Raw genomic sequence first — 22,593 nt, forward strand, 5'->3', positions numbered from 1 at the left:
TCGGCTGGGCTCTGCCGGGGGGGGAACGGGCATTACCTGAAACTGTGTTACGGCGTTGCAGCCCTCCCTCCGTCCCTCCGCCTGCCTGCCTGCCTGCCTGCCTTGTCTGTCTGTCTGTCTGTCTGTCTGTCTCCCCGGGTGGATCTCGTACCTGCAGTCTGGCGGCTGCTTGGTGTTGTTAATTTTGCGTTGTTTGGCTTCTCCACGCGCGGGGATTGATCGCTTCACTTGTGTAAGTTCCCGGGGGTTATTGTTATGTATGCCTCCTTGCAGATGGTGGTCAACTTTCTGCCTTTTATTTTGGTAATGCGTTCGTGTTTCTCTGTGTGTGCATGTAAATAATTACGTGATGCTTCCCTGTGTGTACGTAGGTATGCCTGTGTGCGCGCATAAACGTGCATCCGTGTGTGCAAGACACGGAGAGGAAAAATAACCCACCCTAGCTGATGCACACTCAGATGATTTGCTCCGTTTGCCCAGTCCTAATGCCCTTTAAAGACACGGTGCATCTTTTGTTTGCTCCTTACGGTTTCCTGCGACTGTCATCTCGTTTTAATGACAACTTATCTGGGGCGGGGGTGAGGAGGAAGCAAGTTGCAAGTTTTGGGATCTCTCCTCTTGTTGGCATTGTGGTGAGTTGCAATATTGTAAAATCATGGTGTGCTGATGATGTGCCTTTATTTGATACTTTATAGGTCACTATCACATGACAAAGGCTTTGAGACAGCTTCATCGTCGTCTGTCTGTAATTTCCATTTGCTTTCCTGGGTAAGTATGTAAACTGTACACACGGAAAAAGAACTCGGTTGTTGTTGATAAGATAGGGGTCCTCGTGCTGCCACTTTTTACGTGGAAGATGCTTGTTCAGGTTTTAGCGCCTTAGAAAACATGTCTTCTCCGGGTGCTCATAGCAACTGCTAGATTACAAAGTTTGTATGTAGGGGTGGGTCTGAATAACCTGAGAATGAAAAGGCTGTGCGTATTCAGATCTTTCTTCACTTCTTTTCTTTTTCTCCTGTTTTTTCTTAAACCTCGTTTTGCAAAGGTAAGCAGCTGATTGACTTAGCGCAAAAGTTTTAAACCAAAGTAACGTTAGAATACGCAAAGTGCAACACATGGGTCAAAAACTTAATGAAAACGTAAAGTCCTTTTAAAATTCAGTGGTAGGAAAAATATGAAAATACAAACAGGATAGGTAATTAGAAATCTCTGGAGGTCAAGAATCAGTGAGAAGTTTAGCAGAACTGTAATACCACTGCAACAGGAGTTGGTTCAGTTTTAACACGTAAACTGAGAGCTAATTAGAATTCCATCCATGCTCTTTCTGCGTTACTGTGTTTTTTTTCTTTTGGCATTGATTAATGCAGGTACCGATCAATTTGAAAGATGAATCTTAGTGACTAATTTACTAGTATTCCTAAGCTTTTAGGTATACAATGTTTTGGGTTTTTTTTATCTGTATACTTGGCAAAGTTTTGACACCTTCTGCAGGGTTTGACATCTTTTAAGCTGAAGTAGAAGTGGTAGTTCAAAGAAGAGGTTCTGAATTTGTGGAGTCACATTCATAGATGACGTAAAATGAGTGGCACTCAGAGTGCTTCTCATACAATCGCCCATGGTGGCACTGAACTGCATTTGGCCCGAAATGGGGAAGTGAGAGGTAATATTTTTCTATGGTACTATTGTGTGCATAATTAAAAACAAGACAAGACATGTATTTGGAGTAAGCTTAGTACTCATAAATGTGAATGATTAATAACATACTCCTGACCTTTTCCAGGCAGCGTATAGCAGACATAGGATAAGTGATGGTCCCAAACACGCTGGCTCGAAGGTGGCTGTTGGGAGCAGCTGTTCTGGTGTGATATTATGACCACAAAACTAGTCTTAAGGCTGGGATAAGCGATGTGGGGAGATGGTTCAAAGAGAAGATTCTCCCGGTTCTCCAGTTCCTGTAGAATTCCACCCAAATTTCAGTTTTTCGGATTTTGTGGGCAGTGAAGTTGGTATGTGTAGGTCTCAGAGTATAAACACCAAATTAAGTTACTGAAGTTCTTTATGACAGACTAGTTGCCCAGGAGAATGTTGCTTTCAGTTTTATAGCATTACTGACAAGGATCGTATTCTGTGTAGAGTAATTGTTGCAACCATTTTTACAGAGTAAAAATGTGTTGGGAAATTCAAAAACTGGCAGGTAGGCTTCAAGCTGTTGTTCAGAGCTGAATACAAATGCACTGATTTCTGAACTTAATTTTTTTGTCTTTTCAGGTAAGGATCAGATTAGAGTGCTCTAAGTGCCAAGGATTTTATCTTTATTTGGAGTAATAGTAAAGGGTGCTGAACAAGAATAGCTCAGGGGCCTTGCTTCAGGTAGTATCTTCAGTCATTATCTGCTTTTAGTTTTATGTGTTAAAGTCTTTTGGATGTATGGAATTTTGATCCTAGAAAGGAAGCGGTGATCATCATCTGCCCACAGCTTTTAAGAGGAGTGGACCTTGGGTTTTGTGCATAGTGCTAAATGTAGGTCTTGCCTGATGTTGAACTGGTGCTAACAAATGACAAAGAAAAGAAGGATAGGGTATCTTTGACAAAAAAGGCATAATAAAAGCCTTAGAGGAAGCAGAGAAATACATTTCCTCATAGCTTAAAAAAGGTAATAAAAATAATGTGTCCAGTTAAGGGGAGAATAGAGATTTCATTAGATTTGTCCATGACTAGAAACTTCCATTTACTTCAGGGAGCTTTTATTTTGGTAAAAGGGAAGATTTCTTTTATTATACAGTTCTCAGTAAAGTAACTGTTCATGAATGGAGTTTAGTAATTCAGTCTTGGTGTACGGGAGAGATACCTGGGTTCTTGGTTAACAAGTGCCGGGTGCAGTGCTGGTGTGTCAGAAGCTAAAAGAGGGTGAGCCGCTTAGCGAGCAGCCTTGTGAATGCTTCGAAAATTGGCCCATGGTCTGAAAAGTTTGTTGGATACTACTGTCCCTCTTAGCACAGCAAGCTGATAAACCATTTCAAGCAGACATGTAATTTAGCAGAGATGTAACTGGTTTCTGTGTTGAGGTAAACTCAAAATATTTAAGAAGGTTGCCCTCTATGCTTTTGAGGTTTTTGGGGGCTGCTTGCCGTAAACCCGTCCCCTGCAAAACTTCCATTGGTTTCCGCAGGGGGTTTATTTAGGAAAGGAGTGTAGGAGTGACGGTGAGAGGAATTTGTCCGTATTTATTTTCCCGTTCAAGCAAGAAAACCTTTCTCTTTAATAGCTGTTATGTGAATAATTAAAGATACTAAATGTCAGTTTTCCACATAAAATATCAGAGGTAATTGTGCAGTTATTTTATAGCTAACATTTTTCCTTTTCATCCAGAATGATCTTAATACACTTCGTTCGTAAATTAGTGGTTCCATAGCCTGAGATCCTGTAAGCATGTGAATATCTTTAAGGAGATTACAAGTCTTGTTAAATTCACTGATATGATTGCTTGGGCTCAGTGCTTAAAGTTATTCCAGGTTGCTGCTGCTCATGGTCTGCGGGATGAGGACGCGCAATGTCTCTGAAGCTCCGTCAACATGGCGTTAGGCAGGGCGGTCTTCTGGTGTAGAGCTGGTAGCAGAGTGGTATGAAGAAAGGAAATCTTGACCCAGTGAGCTGGGGAGAGTTGCTCTTCCACTGCGCGTAGCGGTTGGGAAGGTGCCGGTGAGGTAGGCGAGACCTGTGGTGTGCAAGGCTCTGCTGTCGTGTGAAAGCTGTAAACGCACCTGCGGAGAAATGTGGGTACCTGGGGGGCGAAACGCCGCCTCTCTTTTGATGGTAGGTGGCACTTGTTAGCATTCAGGCCTCCCTGTTCATTTGAAGGTGGCTCCTTGGTGGAGGAGGGTACTATAAATTGCAGTTGAAACTTTGATTTTCATTTCTGAGTGTGCCACAGGCTGTCTTTCTGAGCTCTGGCAAGTGATACAGTCAAAACAGAGGGTGCTTTCCAAATTTTGGAGCCAGGTCAAACTTCTGTGCCCTGCCATGGGGGTGGCCTGCTGCAGCTGCCAGTGGAGTCAGCAGCACTGCCGTGGCCCGCTGGTGCCTTCCAGGGTCAGAGTTTACTCTTGGAAGCACAGCCATATGTCCCTTTGCCACCTGCAAATGGAGACTAAGGATACTCCCCCGTATCGTTAAATCATACGGTGCCTGTATATTGGGACAGTTTTCCTAAGTGAATTGGTTTTAAAGCAGTATGGATACTGTTTTACCTTAGTGTAACCTCAACAATTTATTACTTAGGAGCTCACAGAGGTGGATTGAAATAGTAGGTGTATGTATTTCAAAATATTCTTGAGAAGAAACAAGAAAAAGTCACTTTCTGACTTCTGTGGTATAAACTTTCTTTTCCTTCTACCATGTGTCCCCCCCTTTCCCAGGGTATCGTTGTCAGAAGCTTTTTCCTCCTGTTTTATGTCAAAAGATTACTAGGGTTTACTTCCTTTTTATTATTTTATTTTTATTTTTTTTAAGATCAGTAATGATACAGTGTTTCTCTCTGAGAGCTAATGTGGTGAGCCTGGTACTAGTGGACTTGTGAATTTCACAGAAGACTCCTGCAACTGTCGCCCTTCTTGACAGTTTCAGGAGGGGTAAGACCTGAACCAGCATAAGGATTACTCTGACTTTAAGAATGGCTTGATGGGCTGCTGTTAGATTGCATTGCTTAGAAAAGGGGGAAAAAAAAATAACATGTTATTATCTCAATAATAATGATATTATTAATAATTGGCAGTTGTAGGCATCGCCTTCTTGATGTACTTATGTCCTGTCTGGCAAAGTGCATAAGCCATACTGTACTCACACACCTCAAAACAAGGAACAATCACTTTTACTCCCGTTTTAGGTATCTGAGATACAAAGCAGTGAAGGAGCGTAGGCTTGCCTGCAGTCGCTTAGCAGGTTAACATTAGCAGAGAATGGAATAAAATCTGCATCTGACTCCTTAGTTCTGTGTCCTTTCCCTTGGTGTATGCTACCGCTCTGAAGCTTTCCTGGCAAATGCCTGTCCTGACATGTGAGTAATCTCACTGAATTCTGTGCCAGGTGGGCATCTTTTGGTAATACTCAACTTTCATTCACAATGCTACTTTGAAAACACAACAAACAAACAAAAACCCCAAACCAACCCCCAAACACCTTCATAATAGCGTGAAGTTACTGACTTTCAGTGCAGTTACACTTATTGACCAGAGAGCCTAAAGTAGAAGGAGAGCTTACTTTAAGAGTTTTTGCCACTGAACGTGGTATTTAAGCTGCTGTGTATATTACGCTATTTATTATATTACGCTACTTAATACTAACTTCCTTGTATTAACCTTGTGAAGTAAGATGATGTTTTTCATAGCGAAGTTTTTAAAATATACATTGGTCTGAAATAGTTCTTTACAGTTAAATTATTTTTCATATTTGTAATCTAATGCAAAATCACAACTAACTTTCTTGCGAGATGTGGAATTGCCAGAAACAGTTACTTTGACACTCTGGCAGTGTTGCGATAAACAGGGTAACTTACTAATTTGAACTTTTATTTCTAAACCTGTTAAGCATATTTCATCCCTGTAAGATTTTTCAGATTTGCTGATTACTAGTGTTTTGTTACTGAGATTAGGGGTTGGCTTTGATTTTTAAAATAGGAGTTGTATTTGAGGAGGAAAGTGTACTTTACTTAATGCCTGAGCGTAGACCTAATTGTAGTATCATTGCAATGATAGCAGCATTTTATTACTTTTAATATTTACAAATTCGATTACATAAAAGATGAATCAACAAAGAGGAAAAGCATGGTTTTGACACTTTCCAGTGTTCATGCCTTTTCCTTTATAGCACACAAATGCATAATGTAATAGCAAGTCCTTATGAGCATGGACAATTCAGCATGTGAAAATAAACTAGCTTCAGGCATATCTTGCGTACAAAGAAAGCTAGTACAACAAAATTTCAATTTTTAGCAAGGGGAAGGAAAGTTAACTGGATTTTATGAGACTACACTAAGAAAATCAGTTGCTTAGGAAGCATGGAATTTTTATTGTCAGAAATCTTCCATGTGGGTGTTTTGATATAAGAGACTTTATAAAATGTAGCAACCGCTGAAAATAAGAAGCAGCGTTTTATTGACCCTTCATGTCACAGAGAGCCTCATTCAGCAAAGATAAAAATAATTCAGTGGACTTGCACAACATGGGATGTATGGAACTTAATTCAAGTGGAGCCTCTCTTGACAAGAAGCTTAACAACTCCTGTCTACACCTTCCCCTGCTGAGGGGAAGCGAGAAGGTGTGTCTTCCCTCTGCCTGTTTGCTGTTTTTTGTTTGGGTTTTTATACTGTGGTTTTTTTTTCTTTCTGAAAGGCGGTATGTATGTAGCAAATTGTTGAGGAGTCTGCTTTGAGATATTGTGAAACCACGCTGTGTGCCCGGCTGTGGGGTTGCTCTCCTGTTACGCAGGTGTAGCAACAAGGAGATCTCTGCCATCTACGGTCTCAGGAGGGGACTTCGTCCTCCTCTTCTGAAACGCAGAGTGGCCCATAGCAGGATTCAAGTGAGGAAAGCTTAAACCTGGGCCTGGGCCTCTGGTGGGCTGGTTCATGGGTTGGTGACTACACCATAGCGACGAGTGTGCTGGGCAGTACCTTACTGCTGTTGGGTTGAAAGCCATCAACCCATACCTGACAGTTCTTTCCCAGTATTCTTTTTCTACCAGCTATGAAAGGCCTTTTAAACATACACCTCTTCAGAAGTTGTCGGTCTTTTTTGTGTTTTTTGTTTGTTTGTTTTTCATTTGTACCCATGTCCTACACAATCAGGAGTTACCCAGCAATGGCAGTGGATAAGGCGTGTTACACGGTAATAGTTAGGATTATATCTCTTGTGGTAGAATAGTTAAGTCTTTGCTGTTCAGCCTGTGCATTCTTTTATGAAGCAAATAATCCTAGGTTTTTGTTTGTGTATGTGAGAGAATGCATTATTTTGTGGTTGTCAAAGCGATATTTAAGAGAAAGACATCACGAGAGATTTCGAGATGAAGCTGGATAAAGAAAACTTCGGGAGAGAATGGAAGGAGTAAGGGAGAACTTTATTGCTTATCGTATTTCAGCCTCTTCAGTGTAAAGTAACTCCACAAAAGTCAGTGGAGCTGAAACATTGTGATGTTCTGCATTAGAATCTGCACATGAAAGTAGGGAGGAAGTTGCTCTTTTTTGCTAGGTTGATGAAAAAGGCATTTTTGTGGTTGGCCATGTTTTAATTTGCTTTCCACAAGTGGTCTTTGAACCACATCATGCCTACAGTGATCTACACTTAGCAACATCATGCTGATTTTTTTTTTTTTTTTTTTCCCCTTATGGGGTGAAGTACAGGAACATCAATGTATCTTGTCCTAACTACTGAAGACCTCAGTCCTGCAGCTACAGCTGTGCAATTGGATTCCTAAACAAAAAGCCAGAACCAGAGCTGCATCAGCAATGTGCAGCCTTTTGCAGATCTGCTGCCTGAAGTTGCTGGTGGCCTGTAATTCCTCAAGAAAGCAGAAGATTTCACATTATTCTTAATTATTGATGTGCAGATAGTTCTGCCAGGGCCATGCACCCGTTGTACTCGGCAATCAGTGCGCAAGCTTATAGACAGTCCCTGACCTGATGATGAGCAATGCAAGAAGGGCTAGGAATAGAGATATTGCCGAAATATGCAGAGTTCCCATAAATGAGAAGAGGGTGGAAGAGCATAAAGTGTGAGAATACCATTTGATAGATAAGTCTTTTGACACGTACACCATTTTGCTTGAGTACGTTTGCTTCCCAAGTTGGTTATGTGGCCAGGCAAAGAAAGCATTCTGGTGTACTGCAAATCAATGATTGGAGGTGATAGATTTGGAAAGAAGTAGCGTTATCACCACCACTTCATTGGTAAGTCTGGCTTCAGTTGTTCTTTCTCTTTGCAAAAGTTTTCTTTATACCCAGATGTTGAATAGTGCTAACTTCCTGCCTGGCTTGGTTCTAGTGAGTGCTCCATACCACAAACTTGTGAGTTTCAGGGTTTACCTCTTCTCTGAGTATGTATTTTTTTTTTTTCTTATTTAAGTATCTTTATTTGTATTTCTTCCCTCTAATTTGTTTGAGATCCTCTTTCATACATTGTGTTAAACATCAGTCATCAAGTGCTCATAATATATTTTGAAACAAGTACGCAAAATTGCAGCATGATCCAGCACTGATTACAGAGCTATGGCATACGAATTAATAAGAAAATAAAAATAGCATCATTAATTTCCAGCTGCTTTTGGAGAAACAGAGGTGTTTATAAAGGGAAATTTGGTGTCTGCAAAATGAAGAATGACAAAACTGGTAGCAAATATATTAATGCAAGTAACTATTCACAATTTACTTCCTCTGTTCTATTGATTAAAAATGGGTTCCAGTGCTGAGAATAAGCAGAAGCTCCAGTGCTGTTCTTTTAAAACTGTTGGACTAAATAAAGAGCCCAAGTGTCAGAACTAGAGCAAGGGGGGAGGGCGTTTTAAACTTTATTTCTTAGTATACAAAACCTTAAATAAGGGAAGTAAATTATGGATAGCCAAGTGTAACGGTTGGTTGAATGTGTCCATTTCCCATTAATACGAGAGAGTGTGTATGCGAAGAGGAAATCCTCTTTTGAGTCTTTCCCTTGGTATTGATGAGTATTTTCCTTGCATCTCGCATGTGTGCTTGCTTGCGCTCGTCTGCCTCACCTCAGCATTGTGCCACCAAAGCAGCAGAGGGTAAGCAAAGTCCATGGTTAGAAGTGACCCACGCAAAATCTGACACTGTGAAGGCCCTCACCACAGTTTGGACTGTCATTTTCCTTGGGAGGAAGCTGTTGAAGGGATCTGGATGCTCAGTTGCAGGTTTCGAAATCTCCACGTAGTTTGCTGTTACCCGGGGCTGGGCTGCTGTTCAGGTGGAAGCTCCGAAGAAAGCTTTGGGCCTGCGTGCCTGCAAAGTCTTCCTGGTTTTTAATCCGCGAAGGAAGATCCTGCCTTCCTGAGAGATATGCCTAGAGGACACGGCTTATTTATTTATATAGCAAAGTGGACTCTCGAGGATGTCCCTGTCGAGCTTTCTGTTTCGCTGCGCCGTGTGGCGATGGGGCCAGGGCGAGTGAGAGGATGCTGGAGCGTGGGGAGGGAAGCACCCGAGAAAACTGGCCAGATACTGCGTGTTGTCGAAGAACTGTCCTGCTGCTTTCTGTGCCACGGGTGATCTAGTTTCTGTGTGCAGTCTTGCTTTCCTGGATGGACCCACAGGGCTGTGCTTGAAGTTTACCCTTATTCTTCACTCAGGGAGACTGAAAGAGAGGAATTGAAACAGGAGGTGAGGCAGTCATCACAGGCATCCCCATGCAATCGGTCGCAGGAGAGAAGGGCACAGTGCAGGTCTTCCAGTGAGGGCAGTATGTGTTCTTATTCAAGGATCCTAGAGGGGAAAAGAAAAAAAATCTTTGTGTGGTGGGGATGGTGTTTTGTGGAGGGCTACCAGGCATTGTAGAGGTTGGGCAGGATGACACCTTCTATTCCTGCCCCTTGTTGAGCCCCTCTGTATGTACGCTTATGTCTCTGATGCCTTGACATTCCTGTTACACCGATTGAACTGATTTAAATCGTGATTTTGGTCAATAAACTCTTGGTTTAAATTGGTGCTTTAATCTCATTTTGCTTTGGTATTTTTGTATTTGTTTTCTCAGAAGTATCTATTGGTAGACAACCGTTAAAATATGTTGCTAAATATAGCTTTACACTAAATTTGGCACTACTTTTTTGTTACTTTAGAGGACACATGGTTTGCCTGCACACTTTCTAACTGATTACATGGCTTCCATGCATTTATTTAGATTGCAACTGTTAAGAAAGTTTGGATTTACGACATGTCAAATTATGCTTTTTTTTTTTTAATTGTGGCCTTTAAAAATGTCCTATTTAATAAAGCTACACTCATGCATGAACACACATGTGCATGCGAGTTAATGAAAATAGAGTTTGCACTTAAAATGTAAGTAAAGTATTATCCCTAATAAGGTGACCGATTCCACTGTAACCAAATGCAAGCTTTTAGAACTAGTAGAACTCAAAATTCTCTGCTTTGCTTTCTCAGATGAGGAGGAAAACAAGTGATCTTGCTTTCTCAATTCCCAGTTAGTTTCTCAACTTTACACCAAACTCCACTAAGTGACTCATGGAGCAAAGACATTTTCTCTGCAAATGCAGTGGAAGTTACTACTTTCAGGTAACTTAGTTGTAAACCTAATAATTGTTCCCAGTCCTTCGATGAAGACTTACCTGTTCAGTATTTGAACTTTGTTTACGGTTTTGACATCAAAAATCTGTAATGTATTTTAATTTAATATAAATTGAGTTATATAATATTACAGTAGAATCTAACATTGGCTTGTCATAATTTAGAGGTAAATAACAATTAGACTTTTCTAATTAAAATACATTAGCATCAATAACATCTGATTGAAATTTGAGTCTGATTTCTTTGTTCAGAAAGGATTCATTTGTAACTGTATCTCTTTCTGTTAAGCTGAATGTATTTTCTCAGACAGCTTCAATATCTATTATCCAAAGTTTCCGTTTGTAATATTGCATGCCTTGGGCAGTATCTTCCGCCATTAAGGAATGCAGAGTAGCTCACTAGGTGTCACTGTCGCCATATTAACCTTTTTTTCTGGGAGCTAGACCCCTCTGTGGTTTCTAGCAGAGATAGATCAACAGATACCCATCTGTTTGCACAGTTATGTCCTTAACATGAAAAAAAATTGAAGTGATTTTTTTTTAAAAGATTGCTATTGCAAGCTTGCACAAGACTATGTGGCATGTGACTGTGACTTTAATGGTTGAGAGGGGGACTGTATAACTTCCAGGAATGAGTCTAGCACCACTGGTGTCCAGAAATGAAGTTGGTTTCTTGATGCTGAATGCATTACTAATGTATTAGATTAAGAAAGAGTAAGAAAAAAAAAAAAAAAAGGGTAAATATGTCATAGGAACTCCGTGGGCTACACGGGTAAAGAATTCTAACCCCCACCCTACCAAAATATTAATAGCATCTGGGCAGAGTCAGGGAGCTTGATAACATGTATTGACTCTGCAGCTCCACGCAGTTTTTCTGCAGCAGGGGAACTGTGTTGCAGTATCTGTGACCATTAAGGAATGCAGAGTTAGACCTCAGGTAGTAGAAGGCTTGTGCTCAGAAATGTAGAGTGTGTCTGAGGCCTGGTGGCACAGTTATACAAACTACTTAATATATTGTAATTTTGCCCCTGCCCCCCCTCTCCCCCCCCAAAGGAGGAGTTACAGACTTCAAGAAGTGTTTTTATGGCCTTCTCTCCCCAGCGCAAACAGGTTTTGTGATCCTGTCTTTGTCCTGTTTTTCCATGTTCTTTTGTATCAATATATAGGGTATTCAAAGTCTCAACAGTTATTGTGGTCTTGTATAACTAAATATAAAAAGATAAGATTAGAAAGCCAAATAGAAATAGGAAGAAAATCGAAGCAAAGGTCAAGATGCTATTGTAGGTCACAAGTGTTTAAAACAGTCAATTTTTAAAAAAAAAAAACAACAAAAAAAACAACCCTCCCTTAAAACATTGAAATGGGAAAATTACTGACTATTACCTATTCTTAAGAAGAGAGCAAGCCAAAGCAAGATGAATCACTCTTCCTGAAAGGGTCGTCATTTTCATTTTCACATACGTTTGGTACAAGATCAGTAAGAAACTAAAGTAGTTGCATATTTAGGCAACTTTTCTGATGGAAGCTGTTTATTGCTGAAGCATTCATGTTTTATGAGGCTACCCTAAGACAATTAGCTCTTGTTTAGCATAAGTGTTTAAAAAGAATGCTTTACTAATGTGGCTGATTTTATAGTTATTGCATTTCCATAGGATTGAACCATTCTTGTTCTAACTTGCTTTCCACCTCCCACCCCCCTCCTTTAGACATGTGCAGTGTTGAGGCTTTCTTCCGTTTCAGAAAATAAGTATTTGAGCCAAGAATTTTCTCAGGAGAATTCGTATCTTTGAGGGTGTTCTGTCTGAGATGTCTCAGAGAAGCCTGTTACTCAGCATGTGCTTAGCTGTGTTTTCCTGCTAGGCTACGCTGAAATGGGCTACTGGTCAGGCTAAAAAAATCTGGATATAAAATTCACTTTGGTCTGAATTCAGAGTTGGTGTGAGCTTGTGCAATTCCACCGAGGCTGCTGAACAGAATTTGGCTGCATTAGTCACGGGGATTGTGGCAAAACCACCTAGGAGCAGTGTCTGTTTAAAATATTGCTGTAACTACATCAGTAACACTTGATTGGAAGAATGAGACACCCGCACTCCTTTTTGGTTTTTATTTGTATTTTATTTTATGGGAGGGGGGGTGGTCCCATCACTGCAATTAAAGCTCGCTTATTTCCTTTTGCCTTGGAGAGTTAGTCAGATGGATCGATTTAGTGAAACAATCCCACCAATGGTCCATATTTAGATGACAGGCCAGTCTTTTTCTTGAAACAATTTTATACTCGGGAACTTCCAGAAAATCCTATCTTCACAACCAGAAGCGTTTCTGCTAGTGCTGAACCAAGCTAGTGTCGCTGCCAAGCAGTCTGCTTTCATGGCAGCTCCAGCCAAGCGCAGAGGGAGTGCAAAGGCAGGTTCACTGTCTTAGCCTGAGTGCTCCAGGTTTGTATAAGGTAAGCTGCAGGGAAATATCCTTTGCAAAATATCACACATATACATCGTATGGTTGCAAAACAGATTCTGTCGCCTCCCTGGGTACTTTTCCCCCACACACCCTTAAAAGTGACAGGGGCAACTAACTGTATGTGTGATTCCCCCGCCTCCCATCCAAAAAGGAGCTATGCTGTTACCTGGGAGCTGTGCCCCATTAGGTCTAATCACTGTCACACTTTGTTCAGTGAGAACTTTGCTATTGACTTCAGTGGAAATAAATTCTGACTTGTAAGAAAACCTTCATGAATCTCATTGAGGATTCTTTAAGGATCATCTGTACTTTACTGGTATAATGAGACAGGTGATTGGTGTGAATTTTACTGTTGTACAAATACAGGTGAAAGTATGAGCATGGATGCAGTAACCTTAGAATAAAGGTACAGTATGCCACTACAACTTCTTCAGCTAGAGAGACCAAAAAAAAAAAGCACTAAAATACCTTTCACAAGGATGTGCTTGCATTTCTGTAAGTTTGCTTTTTTGCCCTTTGAGGTGTGCTGTGGTATAGTAACTGGTGCAGAAATGCAGCGCGAGCACACAAAAAATCCCTTGCTAGGTATACACTAGTATTCTGGTGCTGTAGTACTTGTTCTGACTGTGTTCTGGTGAAACAAGACTCTTTTCTGAGGTAGGCAAATTCATAGAATAATGCATAAATTATACTCTGATGGTGCTAGGAGTGAAGAAGAGTGATCTTGGAGTGAGTTTCTAGTAAAATGTGTCCCAGACACTGAATGAACTTCTTGAAATACAAACTGGGGCATACACAATGCTGTATCTATTACAATTTACTATTTAAGCTTAAATGTATTCAGAGGGATGGGTGAAAATACATTCCAACTCTGCACTTACATTTTAGCAAGCAAATTAAATGTTAGCAGTTCCTTCTAGGATTCCAGAAAAGGGTGAAAATTGTGCCGAATGGAACAGGGGAAAAAAAACCCACTGGCTAGTGTTGCAGTTTTTACCATTAACTGGCTTCATGATCTCGGACAGATCACTTCCTCTTTCTTTCTCTCTCTGTTTCTCCATTTACAAACTTGGGATGGTGATGGCTTCTTTCTTTGTAAAGTGTTGTGCAACCTCTGGAAGAAATACTTGGTACCAAGTATCAGGACAGAAAGTTGAGAAGAGTCATTGAGGGTTTGGGATTTGTTTGGTTTTTTTTTTTTTTTTTTTATTACCATGTGCTGGCTCTATCATAGGGTAAAATACCAGTTGCATTAATTGTGGTGATGTTACAATATTTGGGGAAAATTTTACACTGAGGCTGTTTTGTTTAATGTTTGTGAAGATCTAGAAAAGACGCCTGCTTCTTTCTCTGGGGAGATGGACTTCAGGTTGACTTTTAGCATTTCATCCTACCAGATTCTCAAAACAATTAACTTTCTAAACAGGTATATAAACAAAGTCTTTAAGAGTGTGTACTATAGAACGTAGACGGTGTTGTCATTCATATGTGTTACATATTTTGTTAAACAGCACGTAATTGGGGTGTAATAACACTTTGCTCTCCTATTGTGTACTTTTACAGGCATCAACTAACTACATTTTACAAACATTTCAGAACCAGTGTTACCGCCCCTGTTCTGCAGATTGCAGAGTAGACCCAGGGATGTTCAGGTAAGACCAGATGGCTGATGGCAGAATCAAGTACAGAACCCCCTGAAACTTCCTGCAAGTTTCTACATCACTGTTAAATTTATTACACCAGCTACCTCTTTGTTATCAAAACATCTGCCCTGTATATATTACAGATGCATATATACAGTGCATATATTACTTTTCCATATTGGTGGGTGAAAAAAAAGATAGCGAACTGTCATCTATCGATTTCAGGCTTATCGGTTGAGTATTTGCGAACTTGCCAAATCCGTTACCATCCAGGTTCAGTTCAGAACTCTTCTACTGCATTTAAGAGCTTGTCCTGCATGATAGAAACACAACCATGTAGGTTAGAGCTTTTGGACCTGATGTTTTGTTCTTCCAACCCAGGGTCTCTTAACTCAGTGCTATGTGAATATTGCCCTCCGTTCTTCCTAATTCTCTGAAAGTTACTTTTGCAAGGATGCGTAAGCATGTTCTGTTTGTGGTCTGAGATGTGTGAAGGTGATAGAAACGTATTTATGGTGGTTTCAGGCATGAACTAAAATCTCCTACTGCTCAGAAGGGCTGCTTAGGCCAGGCTTGGTCTGTACTTTAATATTTCAGAGTGTTCAGCTTCTTGCTCTAAGGACTGTCACAAGTGGTCTGGAAGGAAGTTAGTGTCGGTGGCAGTGTAGGATTTTGTGGGGCACTTCGTAGTTCAGGTCCCAAGTTTAAACTTGTAGTTTCATAGTAGGTTGGTAACAAGGAAGCCTAATGACTGTCTTTTAAAGCAGATTAGATTGAGAATCTATGCATCTCGTGCTTTCTTTTCTTAGGCTAGTACTGTTCAGAGCTGTGGACTTCTGTGCCGACCTAGGGTTTTGAGCATGTTCCGCTTTCTCAGCTGGCACACAGTCTTGAGAATACCAGAATTTGATTTCACAGAAAATTCTTAATATCTTGCTCACCTTCTGATTTCAAATCCAGCCATCTGTGTGCTATACTGTGAAATAAAACAATAGAAAGATAAGATGATAATCAGTAGATCCCAAGGGAGTTATCCCCCATCCTTGTTCTACAGTTCCAGCCAGCGCTGTCAAGTTTTTTAGCTGCTGACCTTTTTTTTAAATGCTGCCAAACTTACATATTTTGGACTGAGTTTTTGCTCTGTTTCGTTTATCTTTAGGACAGGGGCCATGTAGGTTTTTCATCTGAGGGAGATGGGAAAGAATTGCTAGAATAAAAATATTTACCTCTGAGGAAAAAAAAAAAAGCAAAACTGAAAACCAACTTCTTAAAAAAACCCAACAAAACAAAAAGTAGGGAAATAGCATATAGATCTTAAGGAGCTTGGCCTGAAGAATGCTGGTCCTGCTTGCTGTCCAAAGAATTGATTTTTATTTCACAAATGCAAAATTTTTTTGTTTGGTTGTTTTTTAAGAATTGTGCTTCAGTTGTAGAGAGGACAAAGATCTTATATATTTGATTATTTTAGGGCCCAGTCCTGCAACGTGTCTGTCATAGCAGTCTCCCTGAGCTATTGCAGTTGCAGGATTGAAGCCCTATGTGCAGCTAATCTTACAGGGACCCGATCCTGCTCTGAGACATTTTGGCACAGATCCTCAGGCACATGCACAGTTCTGGGTAAGCTGTTTTGGCTTGGCATCGATGAAACAATTGGTGAAGATGGATCTGATTGTGGATTCTAGTTTATGAAGCAGTGAGGTTCCTCTTGGAAATCTGATAAGGCTTGTTATATGCAGAAGTTTGTAAATTCTGTAACCTGAGTCATTTTTTTGAGGTGTTTCTTAAGAAATAGAGACAACTACATTCAGAACTTTCCTCCTTTCTCCTTAAAATGTAAGGCTAAACAGTTGACAGCGAAAGGAGATGAATAAGGGTATAGATAAAAACAGAAGGGGTAAGTGGCCCAGTAGTGGGGGTTTTCTTAATACTTCTTCCTCCAATTAATACATGAATAAAGTAATTATGTAACTGCTTGGAAAGTTCCTTCAACAAAAGTTTGCAAAAGTCAAATAATGTTTTTGCAGAAAAAATAAATATTCTGCGAAAAACTAAAACAAATCTCACCCTGACAGCTAAGGAGTAGTGTTTCAGATGGGAACCAGGCTGAAGCCATGCTGTGATGCTTCCTTGACCTGGACCAGATGCTTCTAGCTCCTTAGAGAGCTTGCAACTTTAAGCAAAGTCAGTGCTGATCAGTTTTCACTGCTAGTGTTCAGAATGCTGTGGACAACAGTGAGAACTGAAAGTCATCAGGTACCTTTCAGTCTGCTGCTGCTTGGGAGTGCTGTTGTTATCAGGTCCAACTCAATTACACTCACCAAGAGGAGGAATTCTAGTCAGGGTACAAGAAGTGTGTCTACGCTGCGACTCATTTCAAACCATCCTGGAGAGTAAGGTGGTGGCTCAACTCCCTGGTACTGCAGTTAGACTGCTATGAGCAAGTAGGCAAGCTGAAAGTTAGCTCAGGGATCTTCCTGTTGCATTCGTTATACTGCAGAATATAGGACTAGTAGAGAAAGAAAATGGGAATAAGAGTATATGGCAGGATATGATTCGCCTGCATCAAAGTGAAGTTTCTTGTAGGGTCCTAGTATTTTCCTCTCACACTTTACAGCGTTATGGAGACCTGCAGTGGGTGTTGGATCTGATCCATTCTGGTGCTAGAGCGTGCTATTTCTTTTTTCTCTGTAGCCAAGGACTGAAGGTGGCTCTTAGATACAAGTCTGCAGTTACAGTGAGACTGACTTAAGGTTGTGGCGCTCCAGAGCAGGGAAAAGGCTGAACCAAATAGCTCGTGACGAGGAGATGTCTGTATTCCTAATACCTAGAGTGAGGTAAGCATATAGTGGTACCTGGGCTGCCCCTGCAAGGTGTCGGCTGTATCTGGGGCAGGTAGGGTATGCCCTGCAGTTCTGACACCCTGATCATCCAGATTGAGGACTCTCTTTCTAGAGCTCCCTACCTGTTTGTCTGTCTGGGTTTCCTGTAGTGAAGATTGGGATGGGTAAGGACAACTGTGAGGAACATCTTGGTGTGTCTTCCAGACAGAACACAGACACAGCTCAGTCTGGGAGGCATTCTCAGTGCTGGAGCTGAGGTGTGGTCAGAGGTTGTCACGGACACCTCTGAACTTTGGCTTCTAAGTTAATTGTATGGCTACTAGGACTTTAAGAGTACGTAGGAGTAGATAAGGGGGGAGGAATACGATGGTTATCAGAGACAACCCCACTTGTGAAGTTACCTGGGAAGCTTGTGAGATGGTAAAACTTGTTATTCGATATCATAAAATTTCTGTCCCTCAGGTATACTGTGCCAACTTGTTTCATTGCCCGACATTTTGTCGTTGTTTCAGTCTTTAGCAAAAATGCATTCTGCTTATTGATGAAAGAGGACATTCCTGCCGCATTCCCTTTGGCTGTGGATCTGTAATTATTGTTCTTGAGTTTATTTATGAGCTACTGAGGCCTTTACTGGAGATGATTTGACGTCAGGAAGACCTGTTCCTCCTTTGAGCCTGACAGTTTTTCCTTTACCAGAAGGAAGTTCCAAAGAGTTAAATTTGCTCAGTTGGCATCAAGTACACAGCATGGTAGATCTCCAGCGGGTTCAGTGAAGCAGTTGTAGGATGATGGCGGGGGGAAGAAGTGCTCCCTAACTGTTGTTGCATGTCTGTGCATCTGTAGCAAATCAATTACCTCCGAGAATAGAAAGGAGCAGGTTCATTGAGGCTGTTGATCAGGTTCATGGAGTCACATCATCCACACTCCTCTGTGCTGTTTCATTTTTGAGATCTGGAGCAGCAGAGGCTTTGCTTAAACAGAAAGAGAACCTCATCTCTTCTCTATTGTCTGCAGCTGCTATTGTCTTTTGCACCTCCACAAAGTAGGTTTGGTGCGTTGCCTGTCTGAGGGGGCAGTAGACAACATGTAAGATGTGAGGACAGAGATCCATGGATCTTCACCTGCTGGTTACTGTGTTGAAGAACTTCTTTCATTCCAATTGTCTCATTCTTCTTTGGAGAACTACATTGTCTGCCCTGTATGATACGGGTGGAGGGGGGTGAGGAGGTAAGAAACATTAAATCGACAGTCAAATCGCAGTTAAAAAGTAATCACATGGAATCGGGTCTTTTGGGAGAACTGGATGTGTATTATCACTGTATCAAAAGTTAAGCACATGCATCATTCCTTATAAGACTGAGATTATTATTGAGTTTCAGAATTGCACCTGATTGCAAGGATTTTCAGCCTAAATTGATGTTATTTCTATGTGGAGTCTATTTCAAATATGTGAAATTTACTGCTGGTGACAAGTATTTGATCATAGTGTTATTTTAAACTTAGCTGCATCAGCTTCCAAAACTTAGGATTCTTGACAGATATTTAAATATTTAAAACACCCTCCATAAGATTACTAAATCCAGCAGTTCAACTATATAAACAATGATAGGAATATTGTACCAGAAAAGACTCAAAATGGCATACCCTCTCCATAAATATTTCTCTCTTATTTTAACATTCACCATGGTGAAACACAAGGAAAGTAACTCCTGAATGTTTATTTGTTTTAACTGACTAGCTTGCTGCTGAAACAAGCTTTCAGGGAAATCCATGGAGTCCCACAAGGTGGCAGGAGCTAACTGTTCTGTACTAGAGCCGTGGTCTGAAGGAAAGTAAAGGTAATAAACTGATTTTGCTAGTTGCACGCATTCGACTTGTGAGCAAGTTAGACCAAAATTTTAAAAATCCACCTTGTGTAGGTGTTTCTTGGACTTCTGAACAGAATTGGGGCAAATGAATGGAATTCTGTCTTCAAGTATCTTGCTTCAGAAGTGAAGGTTCAAGCATTCTTAACTTTGTCGACAAAAGGGACTTCTATTTTCACTCCGTGCTGATAACTTGCTTGAAATGTGCACCATCACTGTGAAAGAGAGGAGGGATGAAGCTGTGCAGGAACTTGCTGGCATATGAAGTTCACAGTTTAACAAATTGGCAGTGAGCATCTCTAACTTGCAAACTCACCTTGACATCGTGGGAATGCTGCTCATAAGGTGGGACACAGCAGCAGGGGCTGAGGGACTGCGGGAGTGAAGGAATTCTCTGCTGCTTCAGTGAGGCCGTAGAGATGTTTTGCTTTGGAAACTCTGAAGAATCAAACTGGCATTAAAAGTATCCAAATTTGGGGGTTATTGGAAGTAATCAAAATAGCTCATCCTAACTCGTGAGAGTGTGTTGGCTAGTAGGTAGTGCATAAGGCTGAAATTTATTCCTTTCTGTTCCCACTGCCCCAGTCGTTCTTTAGGCTGCTGGAGTTCTTGTTTTGCTTTATCTTGCTTTTGTGTCCACTTACCTGCTGACGCTCAGCATTCTCCTGAAACATTCTATGATCAGGATGTAAAGCACTGCAAAAGAACAGGGGGTTAATCAAGTACGTCTCATCGAAGGCATGATTTGAGCAACCTGTGGTTATATGATCATGCTTGCTTAACCTTGCACTTTGAATTCTAAGTCCCTCAGTTTTGTAAAATCTCTCTGGCCTGCCTTAGAAGAAATCTGCAAACTTGAAGGTCTTAGTTGGCAAAAGTAGAGCTGAACAAAACAGTGGTAAAATGAAGTAATTGGCCCTGATTCAGTGGACCACAAAGTGTTGGTTTTGAGATTTGTGAATCTCTTGATTTGTGTTAAGAGATTTTATTTTAAATCAGTAAATGCCCATTTTTGGTTTTGGAATGAGAGGACAGATCTGTGTATTAGCCAAGTATCTTTGGGAATTTGGACAACCCTGTTTGTGTGGACAGACTGCAGTTCAGTAGGACTAAGATGAAACTGAGGTAGCCTTCTTAAACAGTAGGCAGATATTAGGAGTAAAATCAATTCAGCTGTTACATGAAATTGCAGTTTCTCCCATCCCACTTACTGTCAATTGCTTGTTATTATGCTGTGTGAAAAGAATCTAAGCAATTGTGATGGGGGTATCTGGAATAGCCATATGAGATAAATTGAGTGAAAATTCTTCCATACCTGTATATGAAATAGTGTTGTTTCTTTTTCTAGCAATGGTGGAAGCAATTTAAGAACACTTAAAATCAGTTCCATAGTAACTTGCAGACCTGTTGCAGTAGCACACATCGTCCAGTAAAATACCTACACCTTGTTGTACTGACAGGAGTCACAAGACAAGATGTAGAGATTCACAACTTCAGCAGTTGCCATGAAGGAGTAGGATACACTTGCCAAAATATGGGAGCTTGAGAAGCATTTCTTTTTGTACCCCTATTTACAGGAATGCATGAAATTTAGGGAAATCTTTGTTGTCAGGGCAGACCTGAAGAGTTTTGGTGGATGCAATCAGGTGATACTTACAATTTCAAAGTGAAAATTTTGTGATTTCCAAAGGTGACACCTTTCACTTGCCTCTAATTTGAAAAGAATTTTAATTCTTACATAAGCATCCTAAAATAATGATTAGGAAAGTAAATAATTAAGCAAGGATACAGCATTTGATGAGCACACTACTGAAATGTTTTATGCAGTTGAAAAGGTGCACGATTTACACAGTTACGTACCAATAGGATTGGACTGATCAGTTAGAATTTAAATTAAATGACTTGTCAGCTGTGAATTATTAAGCATTTGGTGCTTATTGAAGCCAACTTAGCTAGATCTGTCATTACTTCTGTTTGAACTTTTCAGTCGTGCAAGTGAGATAGACACCTCGTTCCCATTGCAATTCGGTGAGAAGCAACAGGTCACTTACATTGACTTGAAATACTCACCCCACCCCCATATGTACCTATGATGAAAGAAATCAGTTTTAAGCTTGAAGATAGGAGATCATGTTATTACCAAGGTGTCTGTGTTCACCAGTGTTCTTTAAATGTAATCCCTATATGCTACAAAGATGTGAACCTTGATGTAGCTCACAGAGTTTGCTGTCGCTGCGCATTCAGAATAATATAGCAAGGTAAAGTTTGATTCTTAAGTTCCTTTATTTGCAAAAAGTCAGTGACAGTGATAATACCGGGGTAGAAAGAGTAATGCAAGTAACTTCCTTTAATTTGACCACAGAGTCAATACAGAAGAAGGCTCCAGAGTCCATAGTGACCTGGGTCTTACTGGGCAGAGCGGTAGCTTTCCAGAGAGCAGTGGACACTGTTGTGTTTCTCAGCAGTGATAAATAAATGATCACAAGAGATTTCTGCTTTGTGGTGTACTTAAAATTATTACAGTGAACTGGGAGGTCTAGTAAAGATTGCCGAATAGTTTGGCAATTGATGGCAATTGCTGTATGATTCCAAATTAATCACAATATTACTAGGGGAAATAGAGCTGGGGAGGACTACACAGGACATGTGCCTCTTTGGTATAAAGATCTTCTTCCAGGAAACCCAGGGTCTTCCCTCCATATCTGCCAAACCCCGTCTTTTAATGTCTTGATTATTCTGTTGATTTTAGTTAATTTGGAGACAATTGGAGTTGTCCCATCCACCAGATCCCCTACCAAGGTGATGAGTGCTTTCTTTTCTCCGTGACCTCCTTGAAAATGCAGGGCGTCGCTGGCCTCTGGTAGATGCCCAACACAGCTAAGGAGTTCAGCCAGACCAACAGGCAAATATACTGCCTGTTTACTAACAAAGCTAGGAGTTTTCCGCATTCTTCCCAAATCTGGTTTGCTGTTGGATTTGATGGATTTTGTATTCTAGAGAGCTGGCTGTGCAGTATGCAGGGTCTTAAAAAAAAAAAAAAAAAAAAAAAAAAAAAAGGCAATAAAACAAATCAACCAAAAAAATCAAAAAGCCCCAAACAAACCTCAAAAGATTCTTTATTACCAATTTTTTAGAAGCGTCTTGTTAAAATGTAGCATTTTAAAATCCAACCTATTGATAAAACCTGGCATAATTTCAAACCTTAGGGGTATGTCTACATTGTAGACCACTGTGTTTTGTAGTTACCTGTGTGTGCTTTCAGCAGGGCAGACAAGTATCAGAAGTGGTTTGGCAGTGATAGCATGGAGCTCTGTGCATGCTAATTTAACTTGCATTGAGGAAGGGTAAATTAGTTCATGCAGAGCTGGGCTGGGCTGCTGTAGTTAGAGTTCCTTGCACTTGGTTAGTTGGTTTAAATCAGGTTTCTGTGTCTAGGAGCGTAGGGCTGCTGAAAGCATCTGGAGTCTTTGGGGCCAGTCACTGACA

The 22,593-nt window shown here is 40.7% G+C and overlaps 1 protein-coding gene across 16 annotated transcripts in view; it reads left to right on the forward strand.

Annotated features, from left to right (window-relative positions):
• The first annotated feature begins 693 nt into the window (after positions 1-693).
• BBX (BBX high mobility group box domain containing) overlaps positions 694-22,593 on the forward strand; it is a 141,403-nt gene continuing 119,503 nt past the window's right edge. For 11 of the 16 annotated variants that reach the window (XM_035897564.1, XM_035897572.1, XM_035897569.1 and 8 more), the window contains exons 1-2: positions 694-768; positions 14,356-14,411. The gene's annotated coding sequence lies outside the window, so the exon portion shown is untranslated. Of the gene's footprint in view, positions 769-14,322; positions 14,412-19,011; positions 19,081-22,593 lie in introns of those variants that run through there. The other 5 variants (XM_035897568.1, XM_035897579.1, XM_035897580.1 and 2 more) reach the window with 3 other exon arrangements.

Source organism: Egretta garzetta, unplaced genomic scaffold (genome assembly GCF_000687185.1).
Source record: "Egretta garzetta isolate BGI_Z169 unplaced genomic scaffold, ASM68718v1 scaffold367, whole genome shotgun sequence".
In the NCBI taxonomy this organism is placed as follows: domain Eukaryota; kingdom Metazoa; phylum Chordata; class Aves; order Pelecaniformes; family Ardeidae; genus Egretta; species Egretta garzetta.